Genomic DNA, 19,683 nt, shown 5'->3' with positions numbered 1-19,683 from the left:
CCACTTAATGAAATCGAACTAAATGAAAATCTTAACTTTGTGGAAGAACCCGTCGAGATCATGGATAGGGAAGTTTAACGAACTAAACAGAGCCGCATTCCAATAGTAAAGGTCCGATGGAATGCTAAGAGGGGACCTGAGTTCACGTGGGAACGAGAAGATCAAATGCAACAGAAGTATCCACACCTCTTCCTCCGCCCCTAAGACTTTTCTTTTGTATTAAAATTTCGGGACGAAATTCCCTCTAACGGGGGGATGATGTAACAACCCGTCATTTCAAGTCATCAAAGATCGAGTCTTGGAACCTCTTTGAAAAAGGGATTAGAATATCATCGAAAAATGAAGTATTCAAAATCTCTGTTTAGAGTACGCTATGTGGTAGGTATCGTCTTAAGTTTTCCAAACATATAAAGAACACAAAAATCCGAGTTATAACAAAGAAGTTATGACCATTCTAAGTTTTGTGACAAAAACCGGCGATACGAAGTTACGTAAAAACGCAAAGTTTCAATAAAACACTTTCTGACCTTAGGTGTCTAAATGAAAGTCATAGATATCATTAAACTACAAACGTACATAAAAAGAACGCTCAAATCGGACATCGTATGAAAAAGATATGAATTTTTAAAGAAATTCCTTAATCATGTCATTTTAATAAATAAATAATAAAAATAATTTCGGAATTTGCCGACGGAATCTAAACGAAAGTTGTAGATCTTAGTCTCACCTACGCGTGGGTATAAAGAACGTCGATAACGAAGTTCGTATGAAGGAGATATGAATTTTTGAAGTTTGATAAATAATTAATATATATTTTTATTCAGAAATTCGGTATTATCCGAAGTCTGAGTCACACAAGTACGCCTCGCGTACACGAGTACGCCCAGCGTACTCGAGGCCACGGCCTCGGATCGTCCATGTCACCCCTATGCGAGCCTACTCCCCCCGTCCCGTCCGAAGTGCGAGGCAGTCGAGGACTCGGTCATGCGTGACGTACGCGTACGCCCCGCGTACCGAGGTGGTTCCAGCCCCCTATAAAAGGGATGCGAGGGTTCCCGGAAAAAGGGCTCATTCTCTCTCACTTTTATTGTGTTTTGCCTCGTTTTCCGTGCTCGCACTACCCCGAAGCCCTGCTCATTTTGCGCAAGATCCGAAGGTCGATTTTACTCTCGAGATTCCCGAGAATCCCGAGGAAAATCCGTTTCCCGAGACGAAACTCTGCCCGGTTTTCCATCTTGCTATCTTCAAACTTTCAAGTGACTTCATACCCCTTTCAAACACACTTTAACTACATTCTAAATGCTTTTATACTCTTTTAGGGGGGAATACAAGTAAACATACGGTTATTATCGTGTATTTTATAAAGTTTCACTTCAATTGTTTTATCGAATAAATCTCTTGGAGCTCATTACTATTACGGAAAACTCTTGTCATACTTTGCGTGCATTAGACATTATACAAAGTATATAATGATTTCAAAGTACCTTTCACTGTTAAGTCGTTTTATGCATTCTAAAAACTTACGATTTTGCTTTGTCAAACATTGTGAAAAAGGATAAACTTTGCATACAAAACTATCACTTTAATATAGACTTAGTTGAGAATCCATGAGACGTGTATATCTTCAAACGTTACTTTTCTTTATTAGAAAGTAATGCTGCAAGTCCTGTCTATAACCAGAGTCTCCCGTTCGGAGAACGTGTCAAATGTGTATAGATCTATACGGGAAGTCATGATCCCGCGCCCTGACTGTTAGCTACAGTCCGTCTTTTGGGGTGACAGTTGTCATAACGCTGCGACGCCTGAAGAACGTCGTTATAGACATATTATGTTTAGTATGGTTATAAAACTCATCGGATATACAATTATTATGGTATTATGCTTTTACGAACGAGTAGCTATTAAAACTATTCTTCGTCTAACAAATGCGATCTTTGTATAGCTTTATTATATAAAACTATGACACAACTTTTAAGAACGTCGGTTTCTTGCGATTTTCGGTCTTAGAGACTGCCAGTTATGTTAGGAAAATAACGGTTTTTCCTGTATACAAACCAAACAACTAATAGGAAAATAAGGGATTTTCCTGGTGCAGTTATTTACAACTTATAACGCGAACATTCATATGCATTTCGTACTTTTATAAGAAAATAAGGGTTTTTCTTGGAATACACAACAAATTCATATCTCAACCATTAGGGAAAATGTAGGATTTTCTGGATCTAATACAGTCATTTTCAACACGACAAGTCATAACTCTTTACATTTGAAATACTGAGTTTTCTGGAAAACATACACCCATTTGGGAATGGCATTCAATTTTTCTAAACCTTTTACGAACTCACCAACTTAATTGTTGACACTTTCTCTTTGAAATAACTTATATTCTCAGGGAACCGCTAAGCAGGTTTGGAAATCAACTTTTGGGATTAACGCGCTGGCGTTAATTACTTCTTTTGAAAGATGTTTATGTATTTATCTTTTGAACATGTAATGAATACAATTATGTAAACATCTTGGAAACTTTAATATATATGGTGGTGTGTACTTTCCTTTCTATGAACTGTTATGATATTGAATATGATGTCCTCCCCCCCCCCTCCCGAACGTTTCCGCCGTTCTGGTTTGGGGGTGTGACAATATGTGTCGCTCTTTACTAGTACTACAACATTCCTTAAGGTTGTGTAGTTAAATTTGAACTTTTATTTTTAATCCGTATTTTATATTTTTCTAAAAATTGTTTCTACTTTATAAAAATATGTTTTCGACATTTTTTATTTTAAAGTTCTTATCTCTTGGAGTACTACGATTTTCCTTTTAGTGATGTTAGCCAGAACTCAACTGATTTCTTTATACGCTTTTGATGTTAATAGCGTTATTAACAAAGTTGATTTTTTTACTTTTCATGAAATCATAACTCCTCCAGTGGGAGTCAGATTTTTACCACTTTTATATCTTTGGGAGTACTTTGATGTGCACTTTCCAAGTACATTGACCGTTATTAAAAGTGGTGTAACTTTTTGCCACTCATTTTTGATTCTATTAACCTTTATTTATAAATTGTATCACTGCTGATCATATTTTCCCGAAGTATGAAAAACTCTATTATTGTCATTTATCAGTGCTAATCTAAATGACAGTTGATGACATGAATTTCCTAATTGTTACATTCTCCCCCTGTTTTAGGAATTCCATCTCAAAATTCAGACCTTAGGGTAATGTTATTAGGGGAGATTGGTTTCTTACACTGGTATCGACCCATTTTCTTTTTATTGGAACAATTAAATTTCCTTTTTTAGTTCCTACTTCTAATTCTTTAACTTCATCATTAGAATCTAACATTTGTCTTTGAAATCCTACTTGATTTTATCCTTATTTTACACCAATAGGAAACCTAACCTTATATTCTAATATCGGTGTGGAATGGATTTATGGAAGGATTTATATGTTTATTTGTCTATTACTACCTGTAGTTAAAAGTAGTTCTTTATATATATATATATATATATATATATATATATATATATATATATATATATATATATATATATATATATATATATAAAGAACTACTTTTAACTACAGGTATATATATATATATATATATATATATATATATATATATATATATATATATATATATTAAGAATGAGTACAACTTCAAGGGTTTCCAATTCCCTTTTTAAACATTACGAAATCATTCCTATAAGACTTCTCCTAAACGTCTTTATTCTTGCACCCAATATTTACTGGCCTGGTTGACTCATGCAAACGTTTGTGATGTGTCCTGGTCTTCTGCAATTGTTTCAACCAAACTCCTCACATTTGCCCAGTCGATGAAGTCCACAACTACTGCATAAGGGGAATCTTCCCAAGTATCCCCTTGGTGAAGTGGGTGATCTCTCACGAGGTTTCCTTTCCTCTCTTTCCTTTCACAAGGGTTGACTAGATTTTCCTATAACATTCGAAATTCAGGTGGGTCTCTTAAACCCTTATCCTTTTCCCAAGTATTCAAGTTAAGCCCTTAAATGAATTGTTAGGTTTGTGAGTACGTTGCGCGTACTCGCACGCTTAATTTGGATGCGGACTCCATGAAGTATGTTCGGCATACCAAAGTTACACTGGGCGTAACCGGCCTAGATGCAAAACCCTAATTCAGACTTGAGCCCTATATAAAGAAGGCTACGGCCTTATCCTCAGCCACCATTTGAGTGAGTGAAATCCTAAAAGAGAGCCAACCTTCGTTCTAAGCTAGTGTGTTGGTGTTCTAAGCTTCAAAGTGTCATTTCAAGGTGGTGGAAGAGAAGAAGAGGCCATTTTGGAGGCTAGGAGTTGTGGGCAAGAGTAGATCCGAGCTTTTCAGAGGTTAGAGCTTCCTCCTGAGGTAAAAAGCTCAAATCTTGACTTATCATTGTGTGGTGTGCTTCTTGGATCAATTTCTAGGGTTTTTGGTGCCAAAATGGAGATTTTATGAGCAAATAGTCTCCATTGGCCTAGATCTAGCATATTTCAGGACAAAATGAGTTGTATGTTCATACAAATGCTATATTGGACGTGGATATTGAGCCATGCATGAGATCTAGACCTTTTGAGGAGAAAGGAAAAGTGTTAGAGGGTGTAGGGACCTTTACAGCCATGCAAAGGCTTAAAGGTTCCGACTTTATGGGATAAGAGGTTTAGAAAGAGTCAGATCTAGATGATGAACGAGTGTCTTAACCGTTTAAGACCAAAAACCAAGGAAAGGCTGAACTGAGACTTACATTGGGCATAACTCTTAGTACGCGCAGCGTAAGAGGTTGAGACCCCGTTTGTGACTCGCCGGCGTATGCCTCACGTACAGAGAAGGTACGCGATGCATACTGCCTTCTGTTAACTTCCGTTGACTTTTAGGGTTTTGGTCAACCCTTGGACTTTTAGGGCCAGGGAGGGGTAAAATGGTCTTTTACCCTTCTGTGGTCTTTTATTTATTTGAGAGTGTTGTTATGTGTTTAGGCGGGGTCTAGATTAGTGTGTTCGAGTGCGAGATTATCCAAGATACCCGAGGTGAGTCTTCTCACTATACTTTACCTAGAGTGGTAATTAGAGTTATACGATAGAGTATCTTGTATGCTATTTATGTGATTGTGATGCACTGCATTATTTCTATGTGATTTATGTTGTGTATGTTCCAGAGTTTACATAGTTCGAACCGGAAGGTTCACAGAGTTAGGACCAGAGGGTCCATAGAGTTAGGATCAGAGGGTCCATAGAGTTATAGCCTCGAGTGGCTAATATGTGTTATATGTGGTATTTTTGGGGAACTCAGTAAGCTTCGTGGTTACCGTGTTATGTATTATGTGTTTTAGGTTTTCTTCTCAGGATCGCGGGATGACACAGGCTTGATTGTACACACCAGAGAAACAGTTAGGAGGACCATGGATTACCATTTTATTAAACATGGAGCTATGTTTTGTGATTTTAATAGATGACGTTTTGTGAAATATGTATTGAGAATTATATGTTTTCAAAAGAAAAATTGTTTGAAATTGACGGTGTTACAAGTTGGTATCAGTGCCTTGGTTTGAGGGATTCGGATGTGCCTTTGGGTATATCTGGACTCAAAATAAGGAAATGAGAAAATTTTCAAAATAACTAATTTTTTTAAAATGAGTAAGAGTTTCTAAAAAAAGTGGGATGGAGCAATGTGTACAATCAGCCAGAGTCTGAACGGTGATTTCCCAAAATACCATTGCTTTTGTGTTATGAAATATGTTGTGAGATATTATGCATGCTAGAGATAGGCTAGGTATTTCATATTTTAGGACTAGAGTGGCCTGATTTGTGATGCCTTAGTCTAGGAGTTACTGTTATCTGTGATGCACTTTCGAGTATGTGCTGAGTAAGAGTATCCAGTAGGAATCCTATGTAGAGAGGGATTTGGGTAGAGGAGTAATCTAGGAGAGATACCTAGATGAGAAATTGTGAAGCCTACCGATAGAGTAGTTAGATACTGCGGGGGTAGAGTTGCAGAGTTCGGTGATATCTTTTGAGTATGAGTAGAGCTAGGGAGTTATCACCTAGAGCGGATTATATGTGTTTATTCGACGCCCGAATGCTGCTTGCTTCGTGCTTTGTGGAACTCCCGATGATGGGAGTCAACTACCAAGTGAATGTGACGATATTCAGGAGGTAGATGAGTGGCATCATAAGGAGTTTATCAACAGCTGATAATGGAGAAGTGTGAGAACCTAGGAAGAGCCTAGGAAGTGGCCTTAGTCAGATGAGTACGCTGAAAGAGTAGAACATTTTTCTGGGGAGCGAGCACATGTGTTGTGATTGGTGATGAGAATGTTAAGCTGCTACTTAGGGAATCTGGGATGGTCTGTGTAGAGAGTATGGGTAGATGTGGCAGGTAGTATGGGCCCATACTACTGAAAGTAGAGGACCCATACTAGATTCAAGGAGTATCTAGAGGTTCTAAGTAGTAGATTGATAGGTGATGTCATGGATCAAGTACCATGATAGGTAGCAGATCAAGAGGTGATGTCATGGTTCGAGTACCATGGCTAATAGCAGATTGGAAGGTGATGCCATGGTTCGGGTACCATGATTGGTAGCAGATCGAGAGGTGATGTCATGGTTTGAGTACCATGACTGATAGCAGATTGGGGGGGGGGGGGTGATGTCATGGTCCGAGTACCATGATTTGAGGCAGGTTGAGAAGAGAGGAAGTGGTTCGAGCACCATGATATGTAGCGGTTATTGCATCTGGTTTTACTGGTTATTCCATAGTGATTATCTAGACCAAGGTTGAATGTGAAAGAGTATGGGCCCAGAAGGCCAGGATGAACGAGTTTTAGTGGAGCGTCCCTTGATAGGGAAACCGAGTTAGCTCTGAGGGATTGTTGGTGATGTGCCAATAGAGTTGCAAGAATCAGAGATGAGTAGGGATGGTGCGTTATGGAAGAATACGGTCTGAGCTGGGCAACCGGACGATAATAGAGATGTCACCTTCTATGACCTGAGTGGTGCTATTTCCGTTTCCAGAGGGAGACGTAAGAAGGCATTGAGATTTCGATTTCTGAGTTGGGGGTGAGCCTTTGGAATCGTACTAATGGTGATCTTCAATCAGAGTATCTTCCAGTAGGTCTGTCGTGAGGGAATGATATAGCTTGAACAGGTTGTCAATGGGGACTAAGGTGGTCGAGGACCAGGATACACCCTATTGGAGTATTGTAGGGCATGTGTTAGCTGCAGTGTTAGGTGATCAAGAGGAGTATATCAGGGTGGGGACTATTATTGTCTTTAATGGGTATAGAGAGTGGAAATGTGATTTCTACTCTTATGATAAGGGACGTGTCAGAGCGTTGGACGAGGAGTATGATAGTTCATTATTTTTCCAGAATAGGAGTTTGGGTTAATACTGGACATGTAGGAGGCCCGATGAGGGTATGATGTGAGATTCTGAATGACTAGAGGCGGTCATGATTTCCTATGAAATTTGGGTATTTGGAATTATTTCATCTCTATCAAGGAGATCATCGAGCATTACATAGCACCTTGCGGGATTGGGTGCGATTTTATTAGTGGAGACAATCTGTGGGATATGGTTCGAACCCTAAGTGGGGGAGGACCGGGTATTTTGTTGAGAGGATCAGAGATATGTTCGCGATCAGTTAGAGATCTGGATATAGAGGCCTGCGGTGTGGATTCAGGTGATCAGGGTTATTGGTCTTTGAAGTGAGGTACAGAGCAAGATAATACATGAGGAATATGTTTGGTAAAGGTTGAATGGCTCCACGGAAAGTGACCGTTGGTCGGAGACCTTGTAGTGGATAGGAAATCTTTGAGGCTATAATGATGAAATCAATATGGTTGGCTCGTAGGGTAGTTTGTTAGTTGAGGAATGCTGGTTCAATGTTTAGGCTGTTATGCAGTTTAGGAAGGGTAGGAGTTGATTAGTCGACCAATTTCATAGTCATTATGAGTATTTTGGCATGGGTATAAGCAAAATAGGAAGAAGTTCCGGATTGCCATCAATATGTTCTTAGTCGTTGACGATCCCTCCATATTTCAAAGTTGGAATTTGATATATTATGAATTTCGGTTTGTATATCAGGAAGATCAGTGGCTAAGGCGAGACATCGTGAGGTTCTAAGGTGGTGTATCGAGGTATCCGAATTTAATGTCTTGGATTTCGGATAATTTTGGGGTCGTGAGTTGAGATGGAAAATGGATTATATAAGACAATGGATTGCAGCAAGGAAAGGTGTTTTGTTATAACGATTTCGTCAAGTTATCGAGGTGCATAATCCGGGTAGGTGTGTGCACCTATCTAGGGATGGTTCGTAGAGCATGAGTAATGATTGCAGCGTGGCGTCGATCTGGGGATGAGGTTGTGATGTGGTAAGAGTTAGTGGTGTGAGACTGCGAAGAGCTACAGTTCAATAAATTAGTGAAAAGGGGTGTGGTGATGCTACAAGGAGCTGTAGTATCCACCAGATAGTGAGAAGGTGTGGCAATACTGCGGGAAGCCATGATATTCGCCAACAGAGAGGGTGTTATGGTACTATGAGGAGCCGTAGTACCCATTGGTCAGAGAGGGGGTGTTGTGATGCTACGGGGAGCCGTAGTACTCACTAGTTAGAGAGAGGATGTTGTGATGCTATGGGGAGCCGTAGTACTCACTAGTCAGAGAGAGGGTGTTGTGATGCTACGGGGATCCATAGCACTCACTAGTCAGAGGGAGGGTGTTGTCATGCTATGGGGATCCGTAGTACTCACTAGTCAGAGAGGAGGGTGTCGTGATGCTAGGGAAAGTTATAGTGCACACTAGTTAGCGAGAGGTTGTTACGATGAAGCACTCTTGATCAGAGCATGACAGAAGAGTCCTAGGCTTGAGTAGCCCTAACTTATGAGTTTTTGGGAGCCTGGTGGTCGGACCAGGGGCGAAACCGGGGTCTCCTCAATGATCGGGAATCATTATATTCTGAGTGAGGTGTGGATCTCGCAACCCGGGGGGAATTAGATAAGTGAAGTACACATGGGTTATGGGTCATGAGCCATAAGTTGAATGGGTAATTGGGACGAGTGGTTCCAACTACATGTCAGACCAAACTCTCGAGTTGAGTTGAATCCTGGTGGTGTGTTGGATAGATGAGATGAGATTCTGGAATCGGAGGTGGGATCCATGTGAGGGTTATTGTTGTCAGCTGATGTCTTAGACCTGAGTAGGTTAGGACCTTGGTTCGGGAGGTGCAACGGGATGCATGGTACTATTGCGCAGTAATCGACATAGTTCAAGAGGGATCCGATCTTTATTATAGTGTAGTGTTCGCTTGAGAGAAAGCAAACTGCATGACTTGTGCATCACTAAGAGTTGAGACAATTGTTATAAGATGGGAATCGGTGAAACCTTTTTGGTTATGGGATGGGTGAGCATGAGGTTCATCTATTGGGTTATTAAAAGTCAGAGAATAATCCCAGGCGAGCATGATCATTTTCTGGTGTCCAAGATTAGAGTTTTGGGTTCATCCCCTTTGATGAATCCTAACGTTGGTGCTTGCGGTAGGACCTGGAGAAAGGGGGAGACTATGATCTTTCTGTCCTTCTGAAATTGCGATCGGGATTGAGTAGGGAATTAGGATTTGAAGAGTGTTCTTAGAGTCTGTTTGTCGGTGAGCGATTAACATGATGATGATTCGAGTGTGATCTGGCAAGGAGATAGACCGTAAGAGTTTTCAAACTCTGAAGATTCAGATTGAGTACCGCAGAGGCAGTTGGGTCTGCCTTTTGGGTCAAGAGACCCTTGTGAGATCGAGTGTCTGTGGAAGTGATTGTTGTATGGTTTAAGGACCTACGGTAGTGCATCTCGGGTAGTTGGGTTCGATTTATGTATGGTAATGACCGACTTCGAGGGCGAAATATAATTCAAGTGGGGGAGAATTGTAACATCCTGAATTCAGGTGTGTCTCTTAAACCCTTCTCCTTTTCCCAAGTTGTCAAGTTAAGCCCTTAAATGAATTGTTAGGCTTGTTAGTACGCTGGGTGTACTGAAGAGTACGCTGCGCGTACTCGCGCACTTAATTTGGACGCGGAATCCATGAAGTACGCTGGGCGTACCAAGGTTACACTGGGCGTACCAAGGTTACACTGGGCGTAACTGGCCCAGATGCAAAACCGTAATTTAGACTTGAGCCCTTTATAAAGAAGGCTATGGCCTTATCCTCAGCCACCATTTGAGTGAGTGAAACCCAAAAAGAGAGCCAACCTTCGTTCTAAGCTAGTGTGTTGGTGTTCTAAGCTTCAAAGTGTCATTTCAAGGTGGTGGAAGAGAAGAAGAGGCCATTTTGGAGGCTAGGAGTTGTGGGCAAGAGTAGATCCGAGCGTTTCAGAGGTTGGAGCTTCCTCCTGAGGTAAAAAGCTCAAATCTTGACTTGTCATTGTGTGGTGTGTTTTTTGGACGAATTTCTAGGGGTTTTGGTCCCAAAATGGAGATTTTATGAGCAAATAGTCTCCATTGGCCTAGATCTAGCATATTTCAGGACAAAATGAGTTGTATGTTCATACAAATGCTATCTTGGACGTGGATATTGAGCCATGCATGAGATCTAGACCTTTTTAGGAGAAAGGAAAAGTGTTAGAGGGTGTAGGGACCTTTACAACCATGAAAATGCTTAAAGGTTATGACTTTATGGGATAAGAGGTCTAGAAAGAGTCAGATCTGGAAGATGAATGAGTGTATTAACCGTTTAAGACCAAAAACCAAGGAAAGGTTGAATTGAGACTTACGCTGGGCATAACTCTCATTACATGCAGCGTAAGGGGTTGAGACCCCGTTTGTGACTCGTCGGCGTATGCCCCGCGTACAGAGAAGGTACGCACCGCGTACTGCCTTCTGTTGACTTCCGTTGACTTTTAGGGTTTTGGTTAACCCTTGGACTTTTAGGGTCAGGGAGTGGTAAAATGGTCTTTTACTCTTCTGTGGAATTGTAGAGTGGATTTAATCTAGCCTTTGAGAGCCATTACTTATTTGAGAGTGTTGTTATGTGTTTAGGCGGGGGCTAGACTAGTGTGTTCGAGTGCGAGATTATCCGAGATACCCGAGGTGAGTCTTGTCACTATACTTTACGTAGAGTGGTAATTAGAGTTATACGATAGAGTATCTTGTATGCTATTTATGTGATTGTGATGCACTGCATTATTTCTATGTGATTTATGTTGTGTATGTTCTAGATTTTATATAGTTAGAACCGGAAGGTTAACAGAGTTAGGACCGGAGGGTCCATAGAGTTAGGACCAGAGGGTCCACAGAGTTATAGCCTCGAGTGGCTAATATGTGTTATATGTGGTATTTTGGGGAACTCAGTAAGCTTCGTGCTTATCGTGTTATGTATTGTGTGTTTCGGGTTTTCTTCTCAGGATCGCGAGACGACACAGGCTTGATTATACACACCAGAGAAAGAGTTAGGAGGACCCTGGATTACAATTTTATTAAACATGGAGCTATGTTTTGTGATTTTAATAGATGACGTTTTGTGAAATATGTATTGAGAATTATATGCTTTCAAAAGAAAAATTGTTTTGAAATTTATGGTGTTACATTGCCCTTGATGGTTCCTTCCCAGTTGTTCTTGAGTTCTTCAGACTTCTTCTTACTCCTTATTGAGTTATGGGGCACATGTTACTTGAGACTGAAGGATAAATATTTAGCTTCCTCATAGGTATTGGGCTGGTGTTCTTGCACCTCGATCCTAATGTGGGGAGCTAACCCTTGGACGTCTGCATTGATCTTCTAAATCTTTGATTTAACCAACTCATGGTATATGGTGACTATGTACTCAAAGTTTACTGTAATAGAAGGCCATACCTAATTCCTTTGCGCTAGGATGACTGAATTCCTACTCTGGTCGTACCACATCTTTTCTAGAATGGAATTCCTTTATCATCTGCTTCTTTAGCTCTTCCCAGGGGGTTACATAGGATTCTTCTACGCCTAAAGCCTTGACCTGAATATTCCACCATAGGAGAGGTCTTTCCATTAATTTACATGTCGCAAACATAACTCTAAGTTCACTAACATACTTGATCTCTATCTGTTTTATCCAGTGGATCAAACTATCTAATCCCATGTCTCCATAAAAATATCTCAGCTTATTATTAATAAAATCCTTGATAGGTTCTTGTCATTTTCCTACCTTCCTTATTGCTTCCCTCATCCTTATTTTATTTGAGATTCCCTAAAGCATCAAATACTTGTCACTGTATCATGTTCTGAATGGTGGTTGGGTAAATCAAAGTTAGCATTGAAAGGTTGTTATCTTGAAATGACAATAATAAGGTTACTCGTCATTCCTAGGTTTGACTAATGGGGTTGTCATTTTATTGCTTGTTAAAATAAAGATTCTACTTTTATCTTATGAACATTTTCTTTTATTGTTGTTACCTTTTTTTTTATGTTACAACATGCTACTGTTGCTTCTCTAGCAACTTATCTTAAGAATGAATATTTCTTATTATGGCATGTTACTGTTGCTTTCCTAGCAACTTATCTTAAGAATGGAATTTTCTTATCATTCCAAGGAAATCTCTCTTCTTTAACTTTAGGTTTCTAAATAGATTAAACCCTTAAGGTTTTTATATCTAAGATATAAATAAATTTTTGGTAAAAAGTGTCAACTTTTGAAAGTTTTGAACATGTGCGCCGCGTGCACTTGCAGCAGATCAACATTAAAGTCGATTTTTGGCCTCATTCTATTGTGACACTCGATTTTGAATCGTTACATTATTTGGGGTCGTGGCCTGGTCATCATTCATCATAAGGCTTTGGTCCTTGGGGAGGAACGCATTTGGTCCTTTTTGGATATGGGTGTTATAGTCTAAGTGATCCGGGTGTTCATTTGTGTTTCGGAGCCCAAGAATATAATTGTAATTTGATAACACGGTCCTTTATGGAGTTTGGGTTTTTGTTCGGAAAGTTCTATGGTGGAGGTGAGTTGATAGAATTGTGTGGCTTCTCATCGCCTTTTCGTGGATATTAATTTCGTTGAAAACAGACTTATAACAAAGAAGTTATGGCCTTCGGAAGTTTGGCAGTTTTAAGGTTTTGCGAGGTACGTGGGTTGTACATAGGTGTACGCATAGTATACTAGTGAAAAAGGAAGTATGTGGGGGCATACCTCAGCGTATGTTGGGCGTACTAATCAGGATGGTCACAGGTGCTCTTCGGAGTACACTGGGCGTACCATATGTAAGTTGGGCGTACTCCAATCAGACCAAAACTCTATTTTAGGATCTTGGACCCTATTTGAGTTCCTTATCTCATAACCTAACCCTAATATCTTTAGCCTCCATCCCTCTAAACCATAGAAATCGACCCTTAGCCCCTATTTGAGTGATTTTTGAGCTTCAAAGTTATTTATGTGTGTTTTTTGTGTTTGAGGAGGAAGAAGGAACTTCTTGAAGAATCATTTCTTTACTTGGAGCTTTTGGATCCAGGATTTGTTTGCCTATATCTTCCAATCACAACGATGCAACTGATCTAGTCGCAATGATGACATTGAACCAATCGCAAGGATGTGTCAAATTGCAATGATACCACCAATCACAACGATGCCACTAATCGCAATGATGGTGGCTTCTTTCTGATAACAGTGATTCTCACTCCTTCACCAATTTGTCACTCCTCCATATACAGTTGTTCTTCTTTACACAACTCAAAGAACTTACTAGATTACCCGACCGTATTTTCCACTTCTGGATTAAGAACCACTATCGCACATTCTCAGGAATAAGATTGATATCGTGCAAATTAACCTTACAGTAATTTAAAGGATTAATAGTACGAATTTGAAAGAATTGATCATGAGTTGTATTTGAAAAATGATGATAAACACATCCCATCATCAAAGCTTCCTAATTTAAAGCACACCAAAATAATATAAGTCTGAACAGAATAAACTCCTTCACACTTGAATACTTGGGACTTAGAACAACATAGATACTAGAACTTTCACAATCAATACCCTTCTTCAAAGATTCACCAACTCGCTTTCACAATCCCTTGGACTCGTCTGGATCGCAATAACATGCAACCTCGTCATATAGAATCGCACCTTGGCACTCCATGGGTAAATTCGCTTTTCGGTCATCTTCTCATACCATCTGCTCCACTTTTGTATCCTTCTGACCCACAACCAGATCCTCAAATTCTTCAACCTTCTCTTCAACGTCCCTTTCACTTGTCAACAAAGTCGAACTCAACTTCTGGACTTGTTTGTAATTTGTTGGTTTCACGGTTATAAACGTCAAAGGTTCTTGGTATTCCTTTTATAGTTAAAAAAATCACTTCCTTTTAAACAAAAAAATTGATGTCTTCTACAACCACTTCAACGATTTTGTCTTTAGCCACATTATTCATATTTACTTCAAATGATTCTTTAACCATAACCACAACAATTTGCTACACCTCTTCTTCAACAAATTCCTCCCCCAATTCAAGATTGGAGAGTGCAACAACTTTAACATCATCCTCTGGGTCACACTAGAATTTGTCATTGTAGATGTAGGTATTCATATATACTACTTCCACTTATTCTATCATAGAAGTATCACTCAACTTCTCTATCACACCCCAAACCGAAATGACGGAAACGTTTAGGGGCGGAGGACATCATGTTTAGTATCACAACACATTTATCATAGCATGTGATTCACAAAAGATATAATCCAAAAGTAAGTAAAAAAATAAGACATGAAGAGACTATACTTCATCTTCTGAATCCCAGCGCGCATACCTGTTTACTAGTTTCTTGAGAATACAAGTTATTTTGAAATAGTAGATCAACATTTTAGCTAGTGAGTTCATAAGATTTTAGTGATGTAGAGTAAGTTGAAAGTTCATTTAGAAAAGTTTTCCTGTTCCTCCAGAAGATCCTATATCTCTTGATATGATGAAAGTTAAGTAAAAATGACTCTACAATCTTTTCTATGAGTACTAATGGATACAAGTTATATAAATCCCAGAGTAAACAAACAATCAGTAGTGTAAATCTACCCTAAGCCCACAACCAAACAAGGAACAGGAAATGAAGCAAAACTCACACATCCCATTGTTTATTAGATCTTTGATGTATATAACCCTGGCGTATTCATCTGGTACTCACGGAATTAATTTTAGTAGTTCCTTTATATTTGATGAAAACATTCTTTAAGAAAACCCTTATTTCTTTTAGTAAAAAGGGTAACCATAATGGTTCCTTCTATAATCACTTAGTTTATACTAGCTATACATAATCTAATATCGAACAGATAGTTAATTGTGTGAATCTGCCCTAAGCCCACAACCAAACAAGGAACAGGAAGTAAGGCGGAAAGCACACATCCAACTGCCTATCAGATATTAATCATGCATAACCCTGATGTATAAACTAAGGTATTATAGAGTTAACCATTAACAATCCTTTAAGTTATCTTGGTTTAATAAAATGGATTAACCCTTTTTCTGATAACTTTCTAGTGTAGTCTACTACATGTTCTATCTGAAAAGTATGTTTTTTACGAGAAAATGGTGTATTAAATTCGTATACGACGACCTGACCCATACCTGATAATCCTCATGATTACTTAGTGTTACGGAATACATATATATATATATATATATATATATATATATATATATATATATATATATATATACATATATATATATATATATATATATATATATATATATATATATATATATATATATATATATTGTGACAACCCGAAGTTTTTCCGTCGCCGCAACCCATTCCGTAAAACTCATCTTAAGCGAATTGTTCCGATTTCCTCTTTGAATTAGGTCAATTAATTTAATACTTTTATTTTGACCTTGTAAGTATCCAAACATGTTGGAAACATGTGAATACATCCCAAACTAGTAATTAGCAAAATTTTAGTTTCGACCATATCGGGTGTCGAGAACTTAATCCGGTGCGACCAAAAGCCTCGATTAACATCAGTATCGGGTAGAATTCCACCGTGTATCAAATTCAAACCATATTTAAAGTGAATTAAGACTCATTTGGAGCCTTTTCACTCTCTCTCTAACCTCTCTCCTCAATCAAAGATTTAGGTCCAAAAATCATCCATTTCAAGCTTCAAAACACCAAGGTAAACATCCTAGCTTCTTGTACAACATACTTAGCCTTCAAATTCGAGTTCAATTTATGATTTAGGACCTCAAACATGTATTTAAGGCCCTAGAACACTCTTGGGCCGTGACCACATATAAATGGTGTTTTTGAGCCTCAACACCCTTCCAAATCACCATTAGAGCTTAGATATGGCTTAAGGACTTATTGGATTGGACTTAGGACACCTTAAACTCAAATTTGGGGAGTAAAAATGAGTTTAATGCCCAAGAACAAGCTTGGGCCATAAACACCATTTCATGGGGAGTAAACTCTATTTTGGGTGTTAAAATGCAACTTACACACCTCATAAGCCCTGGAACAAAGTCTAGAAGCAACGACAAACAAGTTAGGGACCTTAAACTTGATTAAAACAACTCCATAAGGAGTTCACTGCCGTAAACACCCCAAGAATGGGTTCCTGGGTCGTATACTCCTATAAATGGGTTGTTTGATGCCCTAAACTCACCCTTTGGCTTGTAAACTTGAGTAGAATCACTTGTGATAAATCATTGACCTTCAAAACTCTTAAGAATGATGTGGGTGAGAGTTTACAGCTGTAAATGCTTAGTTTACTGCCGTAAACTCATAAATTGGTCCATATGGTTAAATTAATTCCTTGATAATGCCCTAGAACCAAACCTAGTATCACCCCTCTATTGATTTAAGGCCATTTAGCATATAAGAACACCCCACCATGAGTTTACGACCGTAAAATCATGGGGATGTGGTGTTTAGGGCCTTGAACACTCCTTAGAGTTTACTCTTGAAGAGTAAACTCCATATCCTAGCCATTCATGTCAGAAAAGTCACCCGGGTCACTCCAAACACTTAATTTGAAGTGTTTTCGCATCTTGGAGTGTATAATCGTATCTGATTAGTTTTTTTAAAGTATAATTAGATACATTTGTGTATCATTTAACATTACATAGGAACTCACATGTTTTCAAGCCTTGATCCGACGTTTAGCATCCTCGTCGACACATTTCTCGTCCGGTGAGTTCATACCCCTACCCTTTTTCAATGATTTTAACTGTTTTTCAGGAAGGGGGGGGGGGGGGGGAATACAAGCAAAGTACAAGTAATACTTGTACTCAAAACTTATTTTATATGTGTTGTGTTTCATACTACATATGTTTTTAACACTGTTAATCATATAAGTTAACCGTCTGAACTTACAGATTTCATTATCACAGTATTTGTGAAAAATGTTATATATTGTTATACTTTATATTTTCCCAAATGGTTTCCACATTATAAATAGTTAAAAACATAATCTTTGAACATTGAACTAGAAGCTTAGTATATCATTTTGTCCTCTGTAACACTCCACAAAGATACACGAGTGGAGGATCGTCTTTGTAGATTTGTTATTCCTATAAATAGGAGACACGTCCTCGGAGAACACTCCACAGAGATACGTGAATGGAGGACCGCCTCTGTAACTAGAATCTCTTAGGTAGAGAGTGTGACTTCAGTTTATAGATCTATACGGGATTGACTATCCCGCACCTGGCTGCTAGCTATAGCCGAACCGAAAGGTTCAAGGGTGACAAAAGTCATAGTGATATTGGCCTTCCTTTGCCATATCTAGTCTTTAGTATGGTTATAGAACTTGCAATTTGGATTACAGGAATTTACTTTTTAGTAATAATGGATATAGTAAATTAATAACCATAAGAATTAGTTTACTATAATAATTACACTTTCAGTATACATCTTTTACATTACATTTTGGGTTGGTAAACTAACACACACTTCACAAGGTTAATCAGGTTTTCAGTACACATCTTTCACATTAGGAAAATATAGGATTTTCCTAGGGTAATCACAAATCATAACCAGAACAGCGTAACATAACAGAACAACTAAACTTTACTTTTAAGAAAATATGGGATTTTATTGGGTCGCAACATTTTCAGAAACCAAAAGGAATCTTGTACATTTTCATAAAAACAAACCGCTTATGAAGTCACCAGCTTTATGCTGATTTTTAAAATGCTTGTATTCTCAGGTTCTATGTAACACCGTAAATTTCAAGGCAAAATTTTGCATTTAAAATAATCATTTTATTAGAACACTTGTTTAAAATCTCATTCATAATTGAATTACAAGACATAGTTCATTTTCAGTTAAATAGAAAACCAGGATCCTCCAAAACACAACTCTTTCTTCGGTGTGTACAATCGAACTGTTGCCATCCCGCGTTACTGTAAGAACCTGAAACAACATAACATAAACAACGTAAGCACGAAGCTTAGTGAGTTCCCCAATATACAACTTACGCACGTACGCCTTTCCAGGCCCTGACCTTCCGGTCCACTGCACAATGCCTTCCGGCCCATGAGATAATCGCCTTCCGGCCCATAAGATATTTGCCTTCCGGCCCATAAGATAATTGCCTTCCGGCCCATAAGATAATTGCCTTCCGGCCCATAAAATAATTGCCTTCCGGCCCGTACACATATATAACACATAATACAATTATTCTAACACATAAAGCACATATATCATATATCAACCTGCCTTCCGGCCCGAAACATACTCTAACACATAAAGCACATATATCACATATCATACCTGACCTTTCTGTCACATAATACTTTGCCTTCCGGCCCATATAACATACATATCACACGTAGCTACTACCTTCCATTTAGAGTATGAATACATAACGCATAACATGTTCGACCTTCCGGTCACACAATCAAACCCTCCCGGGTACAGTATAGTGAGAAGACTCACCTCGCGGACACTGGAAGATAGCAACTCCTGAAATCCCTTGCACTTGATCCTCCGAGCTGCAAGCTCCCTGTAACATCATATATCTCTTATTAATACTTCTATCTTCCATGTTAACTGACCCTACGAAATCACACCGGTCAACGTTGGTCAACAGTCCACTGTCAACTCGACTGGACTCGGCGAGTTCCCTGGCGACTCGGCGAGTCTGGTCGTCCTTCAATCCTCTAAGATTCCCCTTCTACTCGTCGAGTATCCTCTTTGACTCGACGAGTTACTCCTGGAAGAATCGCGGGGCCACCCCGACTCCACTCGCCGAGTCTGAAGAACAACTCGGCGAGTCCCAGTGAATCTTCAAGATACTCGCCGAGTCTGATCATCCGACTCGGCGAGTCCACGCCATGCAGTCGATCAACTGCTTCCAGAATTACGTATGGTCCCGAAATACACACTCATGGGACTTCTGGACCTCTAATCACCCTATTACTGGGGAATAAACTTTTGTATAACAACATAATAATCCATCAAATCACCAAATGGGTTTCATAAACCCTAAATCCGTGTACACATCAAAATAACAGGAATGATCCGAAACATTACCTGAAAACGTACTCCTTGTGTCCCCAAACCTCAGAACTCGATCCCCTTGATCTTCCTTTGGCCAAAATCCTTCCTCTTCTTGCACCACAATTCCTTCAAAGTCACTAATGGCCTTCAAGCTTGCTCTAGATGCCACAGTCGTTTAGGGTTCTCCTCAATCGGCCAAAAGACGAACAATGACGGCATA

The sequence above is a fragment of the Lactuca saligna genome, chromosome 2 (genome assembly GCF_052625555.1).
Source record: "Lactuca saligna cultivar CGN05327 chromosome 2, ASM5262555v1, whole genome shotgun sequence".
NCBI classification, from domain to species: domain Eukaryota; kingdom Viridiplantae; phylum Streptophyta; class Magnoliopsida; order Asterales; family Asteraceae; genus Lactuca; species Lactuca saligna.
Note: the sequence above shows the minus strand (reverse complement) of the source record.